A 15,550-nucleotide genomic window follows, 5' to 3' on the forward strand; every position below is an offset into this window, starting at 1 on the left:
AGAGAAAAGTTGGAAAGTTCAGGCATTTTCCTTTCTTCTGGGGCCTCCAGCAGTGTCCATGGAACTGTACTGGGAATGGACTTAGTCAGGTGTGGTAAAGGTGAAATCCCTCTTATGTAGCTTAGATATAGTGCTCTGGGCAATCTTATGTTTGAGGAATTCTAGGTCTGGGTTAAGGAGGCCATGGTCAGAGACTCCATGTGCCCACTAGGAAAACTGATTCCTTCCCTGACCACGTGGGCCAGAGGCTGAGCATCACTGGAGTCAGACTCCAAAGACCTTGTGTGTGCACTGAGGATGGGTCCTGAGCAAGGCCATGGCTCACAAGGACTGCAGATGGAAGGTTAACTGACTTGGTTATTTCAGGCTCTTCCCTCCTGAGACCAGCTCTGAGCTGTCCTGAGAGAGGGATGAGACCTGGGAGAAGGGAGAGCCTTTCCTGATAAAGGGTGAGGAGTCCCAGGAGAACTCTCCTCCTCCCCTGTGCAAGAGAGGGAGAGAATGGAAAGCTGTGTCCAAAGAAAGACAGACAGAGTTCTTCTGTCTAAAGTCAGAATCAGGGGACTGGGGAGATAGCACAGTGGTTAAGAGCACTGATTGCTCTTCCAGAAGTCCTGAGTTCAATTCCCCGCAACCACACGGTGACTCACAACCATTTGTAGTGGGATCTGACGCCTTCTTCTGGTGTGTCTGTTGACAGCTACAGTATACTCAAATAAATAAATCTTTAAAAAAAAATAAAGTCAGAATCAGACAAGGATGTCATTCTCCAGCATCTCCTTTGAGCCAGTGATACTTTCATATTTGCTTCAGAAGTAATCAAGAGAAAGACATAAAAGGAATCAATATGGCAAAGGAAGAAGCCACATTATATAATGTTCCACACAACAGGAGTCTTTACTTAAAGACTCAGTTGAGTCACAGGAAAACTCCTGCAGCTAAGAAACACTTATTGTTTCAGGACGCAAAATCAATGTAAAAAAAAAAAAAGTAGCCTTCACTTATACAACAGTGTCCTCTCAGAGGAGGACATTAGGAAAAACACGCCCTTCCGAATAACTCTCAAAGAATTAAGAGTTCAGGGTTCCATTAAACCAATGAAATGAAAGAAGCCTACCTTGCAAACTTCAAGGTACTATAATAGGAAATCACCCAAGAGGATGTTTTAGGATGCTGGACCTAAAACAGTTGCTCCAAGACTGGCAGAGATAATGTGGTGAAAATGGTCATTCTACCAAAGTCACCTACAGACTTAATGCTCTAGGATAAGACTAGTATTTTTTTGATATATGTAGAAAATAATAAAAAAGACCACGTAGAGCCAGACAGTCTCAGGAGTAAGAACTGGAGGAGGTTCATTCCCAGCCTCAAATCATACTGCAGAGCTGTAGCGACAGGGACAGGCTGGAACTGGCCTAAAATAGACAGGAAAATCAAAGACATGGGGTAGAAGTGGGGTAGAATGTCAAGGCTGTGGAATACTATTCTGCTCTAAACAATGTAATCACAAACAACCGAAGAAAATGTGCAAACTTAGCATATATAATATTATTGAGTTCACACAAGCTCAGGAAGAAAATTACATAGCCCTTTCTCATGTGTGGCCTATAGCCAACAACCTATGTATACATGTGATCAAGTGTACATCTGTGTACAGCGTAACATGACAAAAAGACAACAAGAAAGGTAAATATTGGGAGATGAGAAGAGACCGAAGGCAGGTAATCACCTGAGTTTTGAAACAGGATAAGGAGCCAATTTGTTTTGGAGTTCTAACTCTGTCATGGATTCCCCCCCACCCCCCTTCCCATCGCCTGCATTCCTTCCTTCCTTCCTTCCTTCCTTCCTTCCTTCCTTCCTTCCTCCTTCCCTCTCTCCTCCCCTTCTTTCTTTCTTTCTTTCTCTTTTCTTTGCCTGTTGGTGCTGGGTTTATAATTGATAATGAATACATTATCAATTCAAAGTGAATCTCCAGCAGTTCAGAACGGCTGTTCTAATTGGAAAGAAATTCAATGAGATGTACAGCCTCTGTTTTCATTAATTTCAGTGTGTGAGTTTTTTTTTTTTTTTTTGGTCACTTTTTAAAAAGATGAATAATAAAAAAACAGGTGGAGACAGGGGCATCACCCCAGCTGAGGGATTCTTCTTTCCCCGGACTGAGCCCCAGCCCAGGGCAGAGGGAGGAGCTGCCCGAGGCCCCTGCACCTGTGCGCAGCAGCGTCTCCTTCCCGAGCTCCAGGTAGCGGCGGAGCCACCCCATGCACTCGCCCTCCAGGTAGGCCTTGTAAAGCTCTGCAACACCAGCCTGCTCCCACTTGCGTCGGGTGATCTGAGCTGTCATGTTCATTGCTGTCCACGTTTTCAGGTCTTCGTTCAGGGCGATGTAATCATCTCCGTCGTAGGCGACCTGCCAGTACCCGGTGAGGAAGCGCCCGTCCGACCCCATGTCACAGCCAAACATTCGCTGGAGTGTGTGAGAGCCTGCGGGACCCGGCGGTCAGTCCCACCTACCCGCCCCATCCTAGGAATCCCCTTACTTAAAGTGAAAGTGGGTCCCAGGTCTTGGGTTCCTGCGGGTCCCGCAGGTTTGGAAAAACTTCGGACAGGGGACACGGGTCATCTCACTCCTGTCCATAGTGATGCAGAGAGGTCGTGATCTCCGACCCGGGGTCATTCACCATTCTTGCTCTGGTTGTAGTAGCGCAGCGCTGTCCTCAGGTTCGCTCGGTAATTCTGGTCGTCACCCTTGGCTCTCTGTGTCTGCTGCTCCCAATACTCCGGCCCCTCCTGCTCTATCCACGGCGCGCGCGGCTCCATCCTCGGATTCTCCGCGTCGCTGTCGAAGCGCACGAACTCCGTGTCGTCCACGTAGCCGACGATAATGAACCGGGGCTCCCCGAGTCCGGGCCGCGACAAGGCGGTGACGAAATACCGCAGCGAGTGTGAGCCTGGGGGCGGCGCGCGGTGAGACCCCAACCTCCTTCCGGGACCCCGGGCGGGTGCGAGGGCCGGGAGGGGAGCAGGGCGCGGGGCTCGGGACGCGGGTGGAGAAGGGCCGAGGGTCCGGTGGACGACGCGGGGACGCGGCTTCCTCGGTGCCGCCCCCGCCCCTCCCCGCAGAGGCCGTTTCCCTCCCGACCCCGCACTCACCTGCGCGAGTCTGGGTCGGGGCCAGGGCGGCCGCCAGCAGCAGGAGCAGCGTACGCGGCGCCATCGCCCCCATCTGCGATCCGGGAAGTCTGAGTCCCGCGGGCTGCGTGGACTTTATATCCAGTGCCCGCGGTGACGCTGATTGGCTCCTCAGGATCGCGTCACCCAATGGGGGTGAGAGCTGCCAGTCGTCATCAGTGTCCGGGCAGAAGGTCCGGACCCAGGTTAGGAAGGGGATGTAGGGAATCCCCAGCCCTGGGCTTCCCCACTTCTTCCCTAGTCTGGTGACTAACACTTTACTTCGAGCATTTAAAACTGAAATCAAATGCTAAGAAGATTGCCTTAGAATAGCTTAGGGCAGGTAGAAAGGCCGATAGGATATTTTCTCCTCTTTGAACACTGTGATTTCAGATCAGAGTGATATTCCCCCAGTGTGTGTGACATCAAGAGTCCTTGGCTGAGTCTGTCTCAGGAGCTCTCACAGTGTCACAGTTCACCTTTCTTCTTGTGTTTTCTCAGGGCTTCTCTAGAGCTGTGGTCACATGAGATATGGAAAGGGCTCAGGTTCCTCCTGCATGCCTCCAGGATTCATATGTCCCTAATTAGCGGGGTCTCTTTTGAAGCTGCTCTGACAAAACATCTGAGTTTCTCAGAGCCTGCCAAGAGAGGAAAAGAGAGAGAGAGGGAGAGAGAGAGAGAGAGAGAGAGAGAGAGAGAGAGACAGAGACAGAGACAGAGACAGAGACAGAGAGACAGAGACAGAGAGACAGAGACAGAGAGACAGAGAGGATACATATGTATGATATGCTCATTATCTAATCGCAGAGCATGACCACCCACCAGCCTCTCTCTGTCAGGAAAGGGAGTGTGTAGGTCCTGAACACCCAAGAGGAGGAAGGCAAGGGCAGAGCTTCAAATCTGTGAATACTCACTCTATGTACAATGGCACACCAGCAACCTGTGAGTCAGGTGGACTTTTAATGATCCTCTTTGTGTAAGGCTTTAATGTAAAAACAACAACAACAACAACAACAACAAACCTTATCATTTGATACAACAAAAGAAGATAGAAGTTTCTCACAGTTTTACTTAGGGGTCTTTATAATAATATTATTTTTAACTTCAGCTTGTGTCTGAGTCATTGTTCTGTTGCAATAAGGAGACATCAGGACCATGGCAATTAAACAAAAGCATTTACCTGGGGCTTGATTACAGTTTCAGAGGTTTAGTCCCTTGTCATCATGGTGGGAAGCATGCTCACGTAGAGGCAGGCACGGTGTTGGAGCAGTAGCTGGAAGTACTACATCTGGTTTCTCAGGCAGCAGGAAGAGCGCTTCTGAGCCTCTCTTGGGCTGTGGGATCTTCCAAGTCCACCCTCAGTGACACACTTCCTCCAACAAAACCACACCCCGAGTCCATTCAAATAGGGCCACACCCTAATGATCAAACTTTGAAATCTATGGGCAAATGGGGTCATTTTCATTCAAACTACCTGGCCCCATAGGCTTGTAGCCATATCATAATGTAAAATGCATTCAGTCTTTTTATTTTTTTTAAAAAAGATTTATTTATTTATTATATGTAAGTACACTGTAGCTATATTTATATATTTATATATTTATATATAAATTTATATATATATAAATTTATATATATATTTATATATATTTATATATTTATATATATATAAATATGTATATATTTATTTATTATATGTAAGTACACTGTAGCTATCTTCAGACACTCCAGAAGAGGGCATCAGATCTCTGATGGTTGTAAGTCACCATGTGGTTGCTGGGATTTGAACTCAGGACCTTCAGAAGAGCAGTCAGTGCTCTTAACTGCTGAGCCATCTCTCCGACCTACTTTCAGTCTTGAAAGTTCCCATGGTCTATCAGCCTCAACACTTTTCAAGTTCAAAGTTCACAGTCTCTTCAGAGACAAGGCAATCTCTTAAGTGCAACCCCTCAAAAACAACTAACAAAGCAGGTCACATACTTGGCTTAGGATGTACATTTCTGTTTCTAAAGGAAGGGAAAGGAACAAAGTGAGAAAATACTACATCAAGGACTAAAAACCAGCGGGGCAGTCTGCAAACTGCATCTCCAAGTCTGACAACAAAGCTCTCTTCAGATCTCCAACTCCTGTCAACTTTGTTGGCTGCAACATACTTCTCTCTCTCGGGCTAGTTCCACACCTGTTAGCAGCTTTCCTTGGCAAATAGAGAAAGACTGGCATCCCCTACATCTTGGGTTCTCCAGAGAAATCCAGGCTTTACTTTCACAGTTTCCCTCAAGGCCTCTCTGGGCCTCCATGGAGGGATGCTCTGGACACACAAGTGGAGGGAGATTCCATAATCCAGAACCAGTTTCCAAATTCCGCTGAATGCTGGGACTGAAGCGCCCTTGGTCATTTACATCCTCACTAGCTTCGTGCCTGGTGGTGTTGATGGTTCTTCCTGCTTCTGCAGACTTGGGATGATTGGCAGAGCCTCACTCTTTCTTCTGACTGACCTGACCTGCCATTGCTGATTCGGGAATGGTGTTTGCGAGGGGGTCCGGCTGCAGCTGCTGATTCCTGTGATTTGAACTGCTGATATCCTGACAATGCAGATTGCGTTTGCTCTGGAGAACTGTATCTAATCTGGTCCACACTCTCCTTTGCTCTACTAACCTTTCCTATCCACTGCCTCTGATGGGAGGCCAAAGCATTTAAGCATTTAAGAATCCTTACTAAAAGTAGGTTTTGAACAATGAAACTTCTTGAGCTGTAACCCCACAGGTCAAACTGCCCTCAACACTGTCTTTCGTGCCCCTACTGACATGGCTCATTAAGCCTGCTTCATGCATCCAACTGTTTTTCTGACCCACATTTTGCCAACCATCAGCACAGTCATGGTGTCACAGAAACTCTCTGTTCCCTGGTACCAAATTCTGTCTTAGAGTTCTATTGCTGTGAAGAGACACCGCGGCCACAGCAACCTTTATCAACGAAAGGAAGGCTTTCTTTGGGGCCTGCCTACAGCTTCAGAAGGGTAGTCCACTGTCATCATGGTGGGGAGCATTGCAGCCTGCCGACAGGCATGGTCGCTGAGAGTTCTTCATCCAAATCTGGAGGCAGCATGAAGAGAGAGTCTCTGGGCCAGGCTTGGGCTTCAAGAAGACTCAAAACCCACACCTAGTGACAGACTTCCTCCTACAAGGCCAGGCCTACCCCAACAGAGACACAGTTCCTAATCCTTTTATATAGTACCACTTCCTGGGGACCAAGAGTTCAAATCTATGAGCCTATGTGGGCTATTCTTATTCAAACCAACTCAAGACATTCATAATGTTTCTTTTGGCAAATATCAGATAATATTGTGAGGGTAAAGAAAACCCATTTTAGGGCTGGAGAGATGGCTCAGAGGTTAAGAACACTGACTGCTCTTCTTAAGGTCCTGAGTTCAACTCCCAGCAACCACATGGTGGCTCACCACCATCCGTAATGAGATCTGATGCCCTTTTCTGGTGTGTCTGAAGACAGCTACAGTGTACTTACATATAATAAATAAATAAATAAATCTTTAAAAAAAAAAAAAAGAAAACCCATTTTAGGCTTGGCATCCATATTGGTATGCACTAGCCTTTTGTCTCTGAGTCGTGTCCCTGGAGGATGAATTCCTAGTTACCCTGACTCAGTGAAACCCAGCCACAGATTTACAGCCATGACCATCAACTCGTGATGATGTCACTAAATGCTTTTTTGCTTCTGAAATTTGCTTATACAGACACCTAAGGATTGTTGTGGGTCACTTCACTTAGCAGGACATATCAGGTTTTACTTGATTTGGGTAGATATTGAAGGTCTTCTGAGTTTTTTGCTTTTAAAAAAAAAAAAACCTTCCTCATACCTCTCCATCAAGACTTGCAGGAGATTCAGCTTTAAGGTGGTTGGTCCTACTAGCAGCTTTTCAATAAATCCTTTTAGTACAATTGGATTGAGACTATGGTCTTTTCCCAGGGCTCACTAACTCCATAATAATATGAACAAAGCTACCTTGTTCAGCATTCACTACATGTTCTCGTTTTACTTAATACAAGGTACATATATGTAAGTGGGTGGAGTTTTTGATTGAAGACACATTACAGAATCTTGACATGCTCATTTCTAAGTCAGGAGTACAGAAGGGTTAATGCAGGGCTAATGGAAGAGTTCCTGGAGGGAGTGTGTCCATGGTGGGCCTGAAGGAGAGGAACTGGAACTGACACCCTGAGCAGGAGCTTGAGGAAGAAAGGCAGAGCACGGGAGCACCTTCTGGTAAGGATCAGAGCCTCATGGGAGCACCTCCTGGTAAGGATCAGAGCCTCTGAAGGGTGGAAGGTTTGGCCAGAGTTTGATTCTTACCATGGCCAACAGTCAATTTCTGTATTCTAGGCCCAGCAACAGTATTCTCGCTACTAAACAGGAAGATCTTGTAGAGCCAAAGGACAAATAACTGTATCCACCAGTGTTGATCACTCAACTGTCCCTAAGCAGCCAGCGTGGGGTCCTGGAGAAGCTGGGATGATGATGCTACCACCGAGGTAAAGACTGACGAGAGAATGGGGATGAGGAAAAGCAACAGAACTCTTTGGGACATCTGGAACCTGACTATTTTGTGGACATGATACCAACTACAGGGAAACTCAGAATATAGTCAGCAGGAAGAGAGGATCATTCAAATTTGGTATCCCTGATGGTAGCACAGGTTTCTCTTCGGATTAGCCTTTTCAAGAATTTGCTTTCATTCATCAGTCTTCAGACTAGGTGACTCAGATCTGTCAAGAAAACGCCAAGGCTCATTCTCCAGAATTAGCTGATTCAGATACCTGGCAAGAACACGCCAAGGCTCAGGAAAAGGAAGGAGAAGCAGCCCAGCCAGCAGAGGTAGCAGAAGATCTCAGAGAGAAAGAAGAGCAGCAGAAACACAAAGAAAGAGAATGCAGTGGAAAGGACAGCAGCATCTGATGAAGAAGGAACAAAGTCTCACAGTCAGCGTGAGGCTTTCCTAACACATGTCAGAGTGCCTGTACGAGAGAAGTCTAGTCCCAGGGCCTGCAGGGCAAAACTATGTAGGGCTTAAAGCATTTTCAGGAGGCAAACACACTGCTAATTTATGAGCCATGAAAGGCACAATACCTGAAAGTGTTAGTAATCAAAGACTCAAATCTCGAAGATAATGAGACAATTGTTTCTTCACCCAGTTGTTTGCCGTAGGGAAGTTATTTCAAGTGGGATGTACCAGACCAGCACCTCTCAGCCTTGTGCTTCTGGCTGGACAATCATGGTAGAAAAGTATTCTGCTCTCTATTTCATTTGGCATCTGTAAACTTATAAAGTAACTATGTAGTCTTTTGTGTGTATCCTGGCAGGCTACTTAGAGGTCAGGGGAAACAAGGGTTCAGCTCTCTATGTTTAGGTGACATAAATTAGACACATTGTAGGTAGGGCTTTATAGTTTCCTTGTGTCTTTACTAGTTGTTGACATACATTTTTCTATAAGTGAACTGATATTGTTTGGTGAAACATTAAGGACTTGGATGATTTGGGTTTTCAAGGAAGTAACACTAAATGCAATACTTATATTTATGTTGTTTAAAAAGAGAGCTCCTGGAGTTCTTACTAGACCAGCAGCAAACTCAATTCAGATTTTTTTTAAAAGACCCTTTTGCCTTCTTTCCTTCTTTCTTTTTTTTCCCTTACAGAAGTCTGTCTATATTTGTAGCATATTAGCGAGTGTAGGTCTCACTTGAAGGTGACTGCTAGTGTTTTGCTAAACAAGTGTGATACACCTGCCAGTTTTACTAAGGCACTGGGTAGTTTTCTTTATTTTTGTTTTGTGTTGTTTGATTTGTCAATTGAACACAGGCTAGATTTATCTTGGAAGAGACACATGAATTGAGATTTGGCTTATAGGCAAATTTGTGGAGCCTTTTCTTGATTAATGACTAATATAGAAGGGCCCAGCCCATGGTGGGGAGTGCCACCCCTTGGCAAGCTAGGGGCATGTAGCCAGAGTGCAGTATTCCTCCATTGGTCCTGCTTCCTGTAACTAATGCTAACTTGAATTCTTTTTTTAAAGATTTATTTATTTATTATATGTAAGTATACTGTAGCTGTCTTCAGACACACCAGAAGAGGGCGTCAGAACTCATTACGGATGGTTGTGAGCCACCATGTGGTTGCTGAGATTTGAACTCATGACCTTCTGAAGAGCAGTCGGTGCTCTTACCCACTGAGCCATCTCACCAGCCCGCTAACTTGAATTTTAAAATGAAGTTTGTTAGGTGACAATGGAATTTTTATAGTAATTGGAGTACAATACTGATGTTTAAACAAAGCACCAGCTCTGAAAAAGTCATGTTATAGTATGCAATCCTTACAGAAAACTCATGGTTCATATCTGTATAGTGTCTGTGACAGTCTGAGAACATGACTGTAGGCTTCCTGAGGACAGAACAGAGTTCACAGTGACACTTATGACACTCATTAGGTGTGTTAAGCACTGATGCTGGGAACCAACTGTGTGGGACTCCTCTTAACCCAGACCCCTTGGTTTCACAGAGTTTCTATTGATCACTTACTTCATCATCAGTGTACCTGGCAGAAACCTCACTGCACCCATTCTTGTTTCTACAGGCCAATGAAAATGAGACATGCCAGCCACTTCGATCTCTGTTTTCACAGGCAGAAGATAAATCTGCCTGTGAAAATGTAATTTTACAGTTAAAATTTTGTACAAAGGCAAAGCCCTGAAAGTATTTTCCCTAAGAGAAAAGTTCTAAGGTTAAAAGTCTGTTAAGGGGCTGGAAAGATGTCTCGGCGGTTAAGAGCAGTGACTGCTCTTCCAGAGGTCCTGAGTTCAAATCCCAGCAACCACATGGTGGCTCACAACCATCTGTAGTGGGATCCTACGCCCTCTTCTGCTGTGTCTGAAGACAGCAACAGTGTACTCACATATATAAAATAAATAAATAAGCCTTTAAAAAAAGAAAGAGAAGTTAAAACAGACAAACAAACAACTCTGTTAAGAAATGGATAATGTGTGGGAGTTTTTTTCACTTGGAGCATTTGAGCCCCTGCACCACTAGCTCATGACAGCAGCTGAGACTTCCACTCCTAGAGTTACCACTAGAGCCCCACTGTGAAGACCCAGCCTGTCAAAGCTGGAGTGCCATTATCAAGTGGAGGTTGAAAGGAAGAATTCAGCACCGAGTCACTGCATCTCTGGGCCCAGCCTTGTGCTCGCCCTCAGGATCAGAATCAAGTTTCAGGAAAACAGGAAGATCCTAACTTGTGACCTTGCCGTGCCTGTAATCTGGTTAAGGGTGCTAGCCTGTTGTAAATGTAGGTCATGACAGACATTGTGAACCTCCAAACCCTGATGTATGTATGCTGGGTGATCCTGACCTGTGCTTAGCGGGTGGTGGCTGACACAGACACAGGCGTGTGTGAATTGAGGCCACTGTAGGAGTATGTGTCTGCTGCTTCCTCTCTGCAGCCAGTGAAGCAGCAGCGTCCCTGAGCCCTGCTGCAGAGGTCCCGGTGTCACTGGTGTCCAGAGCCTTCTGTGAAGCCAGCTTCTCTCCTTGGCCCACTAGGAACCTCGTTTCTTAGATGCTCAAGATGCATTTATTCTGAGGTTTAAAAAACGTTTCTCCAGGGCTGGTGAGATGGCTCAGCGGGTAAGAGCACCGACTGCTCTTCCAAAGGTCGTGAGTTCAAATCCCAGCAACCACATGGTGGCTCACAACCATCCGTAATGAGATCTGACGCCCTCTTCTGGTGTGTCTGAAGACAGCTACATTGTACTTACATATAGCAATAAATAAGTCTTTAAAAAAAAAAAAAAAAAAAAAGTTTCTCCAGGGGACTGGGGAAATGGTTCAGCCCTTATTGGCACTTATTGCCCTTCCAGAGGACCTGGGTTCGACTCCTAGTACCCATGGAGCAGTTCACAACTGTGTGTAACCGCAGTTTCAAGGGTTTGCCATCCCCAAACAGAAATACACTCAGTGTGGTAGAGAGATGGCTCAGTGGTTAAGAGCACTGGCTGCTCTTCCAAAGGTCCTGAGTTCAATTCCCAGAATTGGGATGGTGGCTCACAACCATCTGTAATGAGATCTGATGCCCTCTCCTGGTGTGTCTGAAGAGAGCAATAGTGTACTCATACATAAAATAAATAAATAAATAAATCTTTAAAAGAAGAAAAGAAATAAATGCGGGTGAAACACCAGTGTGCATAAAATAAAAATGAAAAAGTTCTTTCTGCTGGTAACTGTGACACATTCTGCTCTGAAATGCAGTTTTTGTTTTGTTCCCCATGTTCTAAGACATGGATCAGCTACCACGCCCTGCAGCACCCCAATCCCTGAGTTGAGACACGGTGACAGTTCCTCTGGTTCTGTCTCCACTCTGTGGCTTCACAGTTAAGTGGCTGCCTCAGTTCCACTGACTGTCTCTTAACTGGTCGGTATCCTAGCCCCCTGTCTGTTCAAGAACTGTCTTTTGGGGCCCGTGTGGTCGTGCTGGGATGGAGTCCTCCACGTCCTCTTCAGGCTCAGCTCTGGGTGCCGTGGACCCCTGTTGCAGCATTTCATGGAGGTGGAGACCAGAAGCAGCGCTTCCAGCAGCTGGTGCACCAGATGACGGAAATTTGCTGGGAGAAGTGCATGGATAAGCTTGGGCCTAAGTCGGACAGTCGGGCTGAGGCCTGTTTTGTGAACTGCGCTGAATGCTTCATTGATACAAGCCTCATCTTAAATCGACTGGAATAGACCCAGAAGTCCAAACCTGTCTTCTCAGAAAGCCTTTCTGACTGATCTCAGCATTCTCTCTTTGGAAAAGTAGTTCAAGAAGTGAAGAGCTGCTGATGAGGGGGTTGAAGAAATAGCTGTGGGGGATTAACTCCCGATTTTCTTTATCATCTTGGGACATCTTGTCACCTGAGAATGAACAAAGACCAATTTTTATGTATGGGAAAAAAAAAAAGAACTGTCTTTTGGTTGTTGTTGTTGTTGTTGTGTGTGTATGTGTGTGCCTGTCTCCCTGCTTGTCTTTATGTCTGTGTATGTACACTGGTGGTTAGTGTGATCTCACTCTTGTCCAGTGTATCCGTGCAGGGTGGACCATTTTGGATATAAATGCTGCCAGATTAAAAGACATACACACAGGAGGAATGTGTACTTCTTATACCTTTCTTCTTCGGGGTTCACAGACAGGACAGGTGTGGGATATAAAACCATGCCAGGAAGTTTGGTAAGGTGGAGCAGGTAGAGACCTGGAGACTTGGTGGGCACACATCTGAGGCTCCCAGCTTCCTGTCAGACCCCTGACTTGGAACATGTGCCATGCTTCTCACATAAAAGATACGTGTCCTATGGTCATATAAGTTCAAAACTGAGGTCTCCATGCTAATGAGGTATCTAGAGGCTTGTAGGGCTTAGCGAATAAGCTTCCCTTCCCAGACATTCCTCCCTGCAAAAGGTATTTAACCTCAGGCCCACCCTGAGAAGTGGGGTGTGGTTTTACACATCCACTTTCCGCCATGACAATAGACTGTTTAGAACCATGGACGGTGTCGTTTCATCAAGATCCACTGTGAGGAGCTGTGGAGAAGACCTTCACCTCCGAAGCCACAGCCTAGACTCCTGTAGAAGGCCTCTCTGTGCTCTCAGACACAACCACCAACAAGCCTGCTGCTGTCATGCTAAGGACAATCACCTGATGGGACAAGCCAGAGCTCCCCTTCCCACTCCCCAGCCCACTTGGACCTGGGCTGGACACTAACCCCAGCTCAATGCCCGCCCCCCTACCCCACTCCATTCTCTGTTCTTCTGTGACTCCCAGCAACACCTGGATATCCAAGAGTGAGAACCCCACTGCCCCGCCTTGCCACAGGGCTGGGGGACCCCCGAATTAGCTCCAGCTTTCCCACATCTCAGACTGTGGTTTCCCATCCTTGGAGCAGTGCCTAGGCACTTCCCTCCAGCCCAGCATCTACCCCAGCTGCTGCTTGGGATAAACACATGCCTTGTGGCAGAGTAGACCTGGGCCTACAGGCAGGGACCCCAGGAAGCCTGTGTAGGGGTCACTGTCCACAAGGGTTTTGATTTTGTGAGTCTATCTTTTTTTCTTGCATCTACTCAGGATGAGGGTGAACAGTGGTTTTCCTCCTGATGCCCTTCCTCATGCACCTCAATCTCCATGTGTGGACTCATTCTGCCCCTGAAACCTTCAGACGCAGGGGTGGACAGTTATTTATTACTTAACCTTACGGCAGGGTGAGTATGGACATCTAACGTCTGTGTAATAGTCAAGCATCAAAGACCCCTGAACATTGAAAGATCCTCTTTTCTACAGCAAGATCTGTCAAAAGTGAAGTCCTGTTTGTTTTGTTGTTTGACCCAGGGACTCTCTACACAGCCTTGCTGGCCTGAAACTGACAGACATCCTCCTGCCTCTCCCTCCGAAGTGCTGGGATTAAAGGAGGGTGTCACCATGATGTGTCACCCAGAAGTGAAGTCTTGATTGGTGTCACCCAGAAGTGAAGTCTTGATTCTGTGAAGGATGCTGGACTCCATCCCCACCTAACTAACATGTTAATTACAAGACTATTTTCAGTTATAGCTGATACTGTCGAAGTTGACAGAGCTTTTGTTCATCCTAAGTCCACTGGTCATTTAAAAATTTAACAAAAAGACTCGGGCCGAAGGCGCACATGTCACACATGGGATGCTCAACCATACTAGTTAATATTTCTAGCTAGGGAAAATCAGATAGTACCAGAGGCTTCACTTTCATAGGTGGATAACCTCTGATAGATTTGAGAGGCTGGAAATTGCACTTAGAGCCTCTTGTATGGGAAGCCAATGCTCTCTACCTGTGCAATCTTCCCATGCACGGTGAAGTTTTATGCAACAAAGTAGCAGACACCTGTGTGGATATGAGCACCCGCCTCTCACAAAGAATACGGTTGGGAAAGATTTACAGCCAGTTCCATGGATCATTCTACAGAAATCTGATTTTACCACAGACCCATTTGAAGGGGAGAAAACTTCTGGTTTCTTTGGAAAGCAAGTTATATCAAATGAAGTTCTCTATATAGAGAGAAACAAACCAAACCAACCAACCAAACAAACAAACAAAAAACTGGTGGTGTGCTGCAGTTTCTTCTCATTGCTTCTGTGGGGGCAAGACACGTGGAGGACTTGAGATGTTTGGAGGATATAAATAGGACTTGAGGGACCCTGACAGAGGCTGGGCTTGTCTTGCTTATAGAGCCAGCTGTGCCACACTTGTGGGTCTTGCATCTTTGCTGATCTTCACTTCCCTGAGAGAGGCACAGTTGAGAACTTTTCCTGGTTCGCCCCCCACCCCTGCCCTGCACCCTCCCAGTTCCTCCTGCTGACATGTGCCAAGACTGAAGTCTCTGGAAAGCAGCCCCACCTCTGCTGATTTGTGTTTGTTATCCTGACTCTCCTGAACTGGACTGGCTGGTGTATCCATGAAGTGCTTGTGGGAGGATCTCGCTGGCGATGCTTAACTGTGAACTGAACTGCCGATTTCCAGACAGCACAGACAGGAGTTGCTCCACCTGAAATTACTCCCCCCTGCCCTGCCCCTGCAACACACGCAGACCCCAAAGAGCACTCCTGTCTCGCCTGACACTCAAGGCAGGAAACACAGATTCTGGAAGGTTCTCCATGGTACAATTTATTTCCTCCACAGCACTCTGAGTATTCTCAATCCCTTAATTTACCAGACAGTGAAATGCTCAGGTCAAGGGGTTCACATTAAGAGTCTTATGTTCAGTGTGGAAGTGAGGAGCTGCATTCCAGGGTAGCATGGAGCTGACAGGATGCAGAGGTTCTCCAGTGTCTGTTAGACCAGGGAGGCTGGCAGTGAAAGGGATGACAGCCAGTGCAGGGACAGAGTCCTAGTGTATTGGGTTGGATTGGTATCTCTTCTACGTCTTCCCATTGTGTGCACAGGAAAAGCACAAACCCCAGACACTGCTGCCCAAAGCGATTTCACTGTTTAGAAGTCAGATCTTAGGACTTGCTCCCAGGAGGCAGCTGTCCCAAGATAAAGAGGAGGAGTCAGCACAGTCAATATGAACCCACCTCTCCTTCAAAGGTCTAAATCTGAGAGGCCCTGGGATACAGTCCTCTCCCCCCTGCCTCAGCCCCAACCCCAGGCTCCCAGGTGTCACCTTTTCAAGTCTACAGAGACAAGTCAGAGGTCTGGGAACTCTCCTGGCCTGCAGTAGAAGACATATCAAGGCACAGTCAGGACACTGACAGGTGGAACTGAACAATGACAGCTCAGCTTCCACCTCAAGTGCCTCAGGGACAACTGTTCCCTCACATACTGACCT

At 46.6% G+C, this 15,550-nt stretch overlaps 1 long non-coding RNA gene and 3 pseudogenes across 2 annotated transcripts in view; 2 read left to right on the forward strand and 2 right to left on the reverse strand.

The window, feature by feature from the left end:
* The window catches only part of LOC116074665, a 17,787-nt pseudogene extending 14,497 nt beyond the window's left edge, over positions 1 to 3,290 (reverse strand). The window contains exons 1-3 of the transcript XR_004112227.1: positions 3,151 to 3,290; positions 2,679 to 2,948; positions 2,206 to 2,481 (exon numbers count right to left, since the gene is read on the reverse strand). The product of XR_004112227.1 is annotated as an H-2 class I histocompatibility antigen, Q10 alpha chain-like (transcript). The remainder of the gene's footprint in view (positions 1 to 2,205; positions 2,482 to 2,678; positions 2,949 to 3,150) is intronic.
* Positions 3,291 to 7,466: 4,176 nt separating this feature from the next.
* Positions 7,467 to 8,183, forward strand: LOC116074441 (annotated as a pseudogene).
* A 3,521-nt stretch (positions 8,184 to 11,704) lies between these two features.
* LOC116074661 lies at positions 11,705 to 11,993 on the forward strand (annotated as a pseudogene).
* Positions 11,994 to 14,863: 2,870 nt separating this feature from the next.
* LOC116074675 lies at positions 14,864 to 15,464 on the reverse strand. The gene is made up of 2 exons (XR_004112242.1): positions 15,386 to 15,464; positions 14,864 to 15,248 (listed from the first exon to the last, which is right to left on the reverse strand). It is a non-coding gene; the product is annotated as an uncharacterized LOC116074675 (long non-coding RNA).
* Between the last annotated feature and the right edge of the window lie 86 nt (positions 15,465 to 15,550).

This window comes from Mastomys coucha, unplaced genomic scaffold, assembly GCF_008632895.1.
Source record: "Mastomys coucha isolate ucsf_1 unplaced genomic scaffold, UCSF_Mcou_1 pScaffold3, whole genome shotgun sequence".
NCBI classification, from domain to species: Eukaryota; Metazoa; Chordata; class Mammalia; order Rodentia; family Muridae; genus Mastomys; species Mastomys coucha.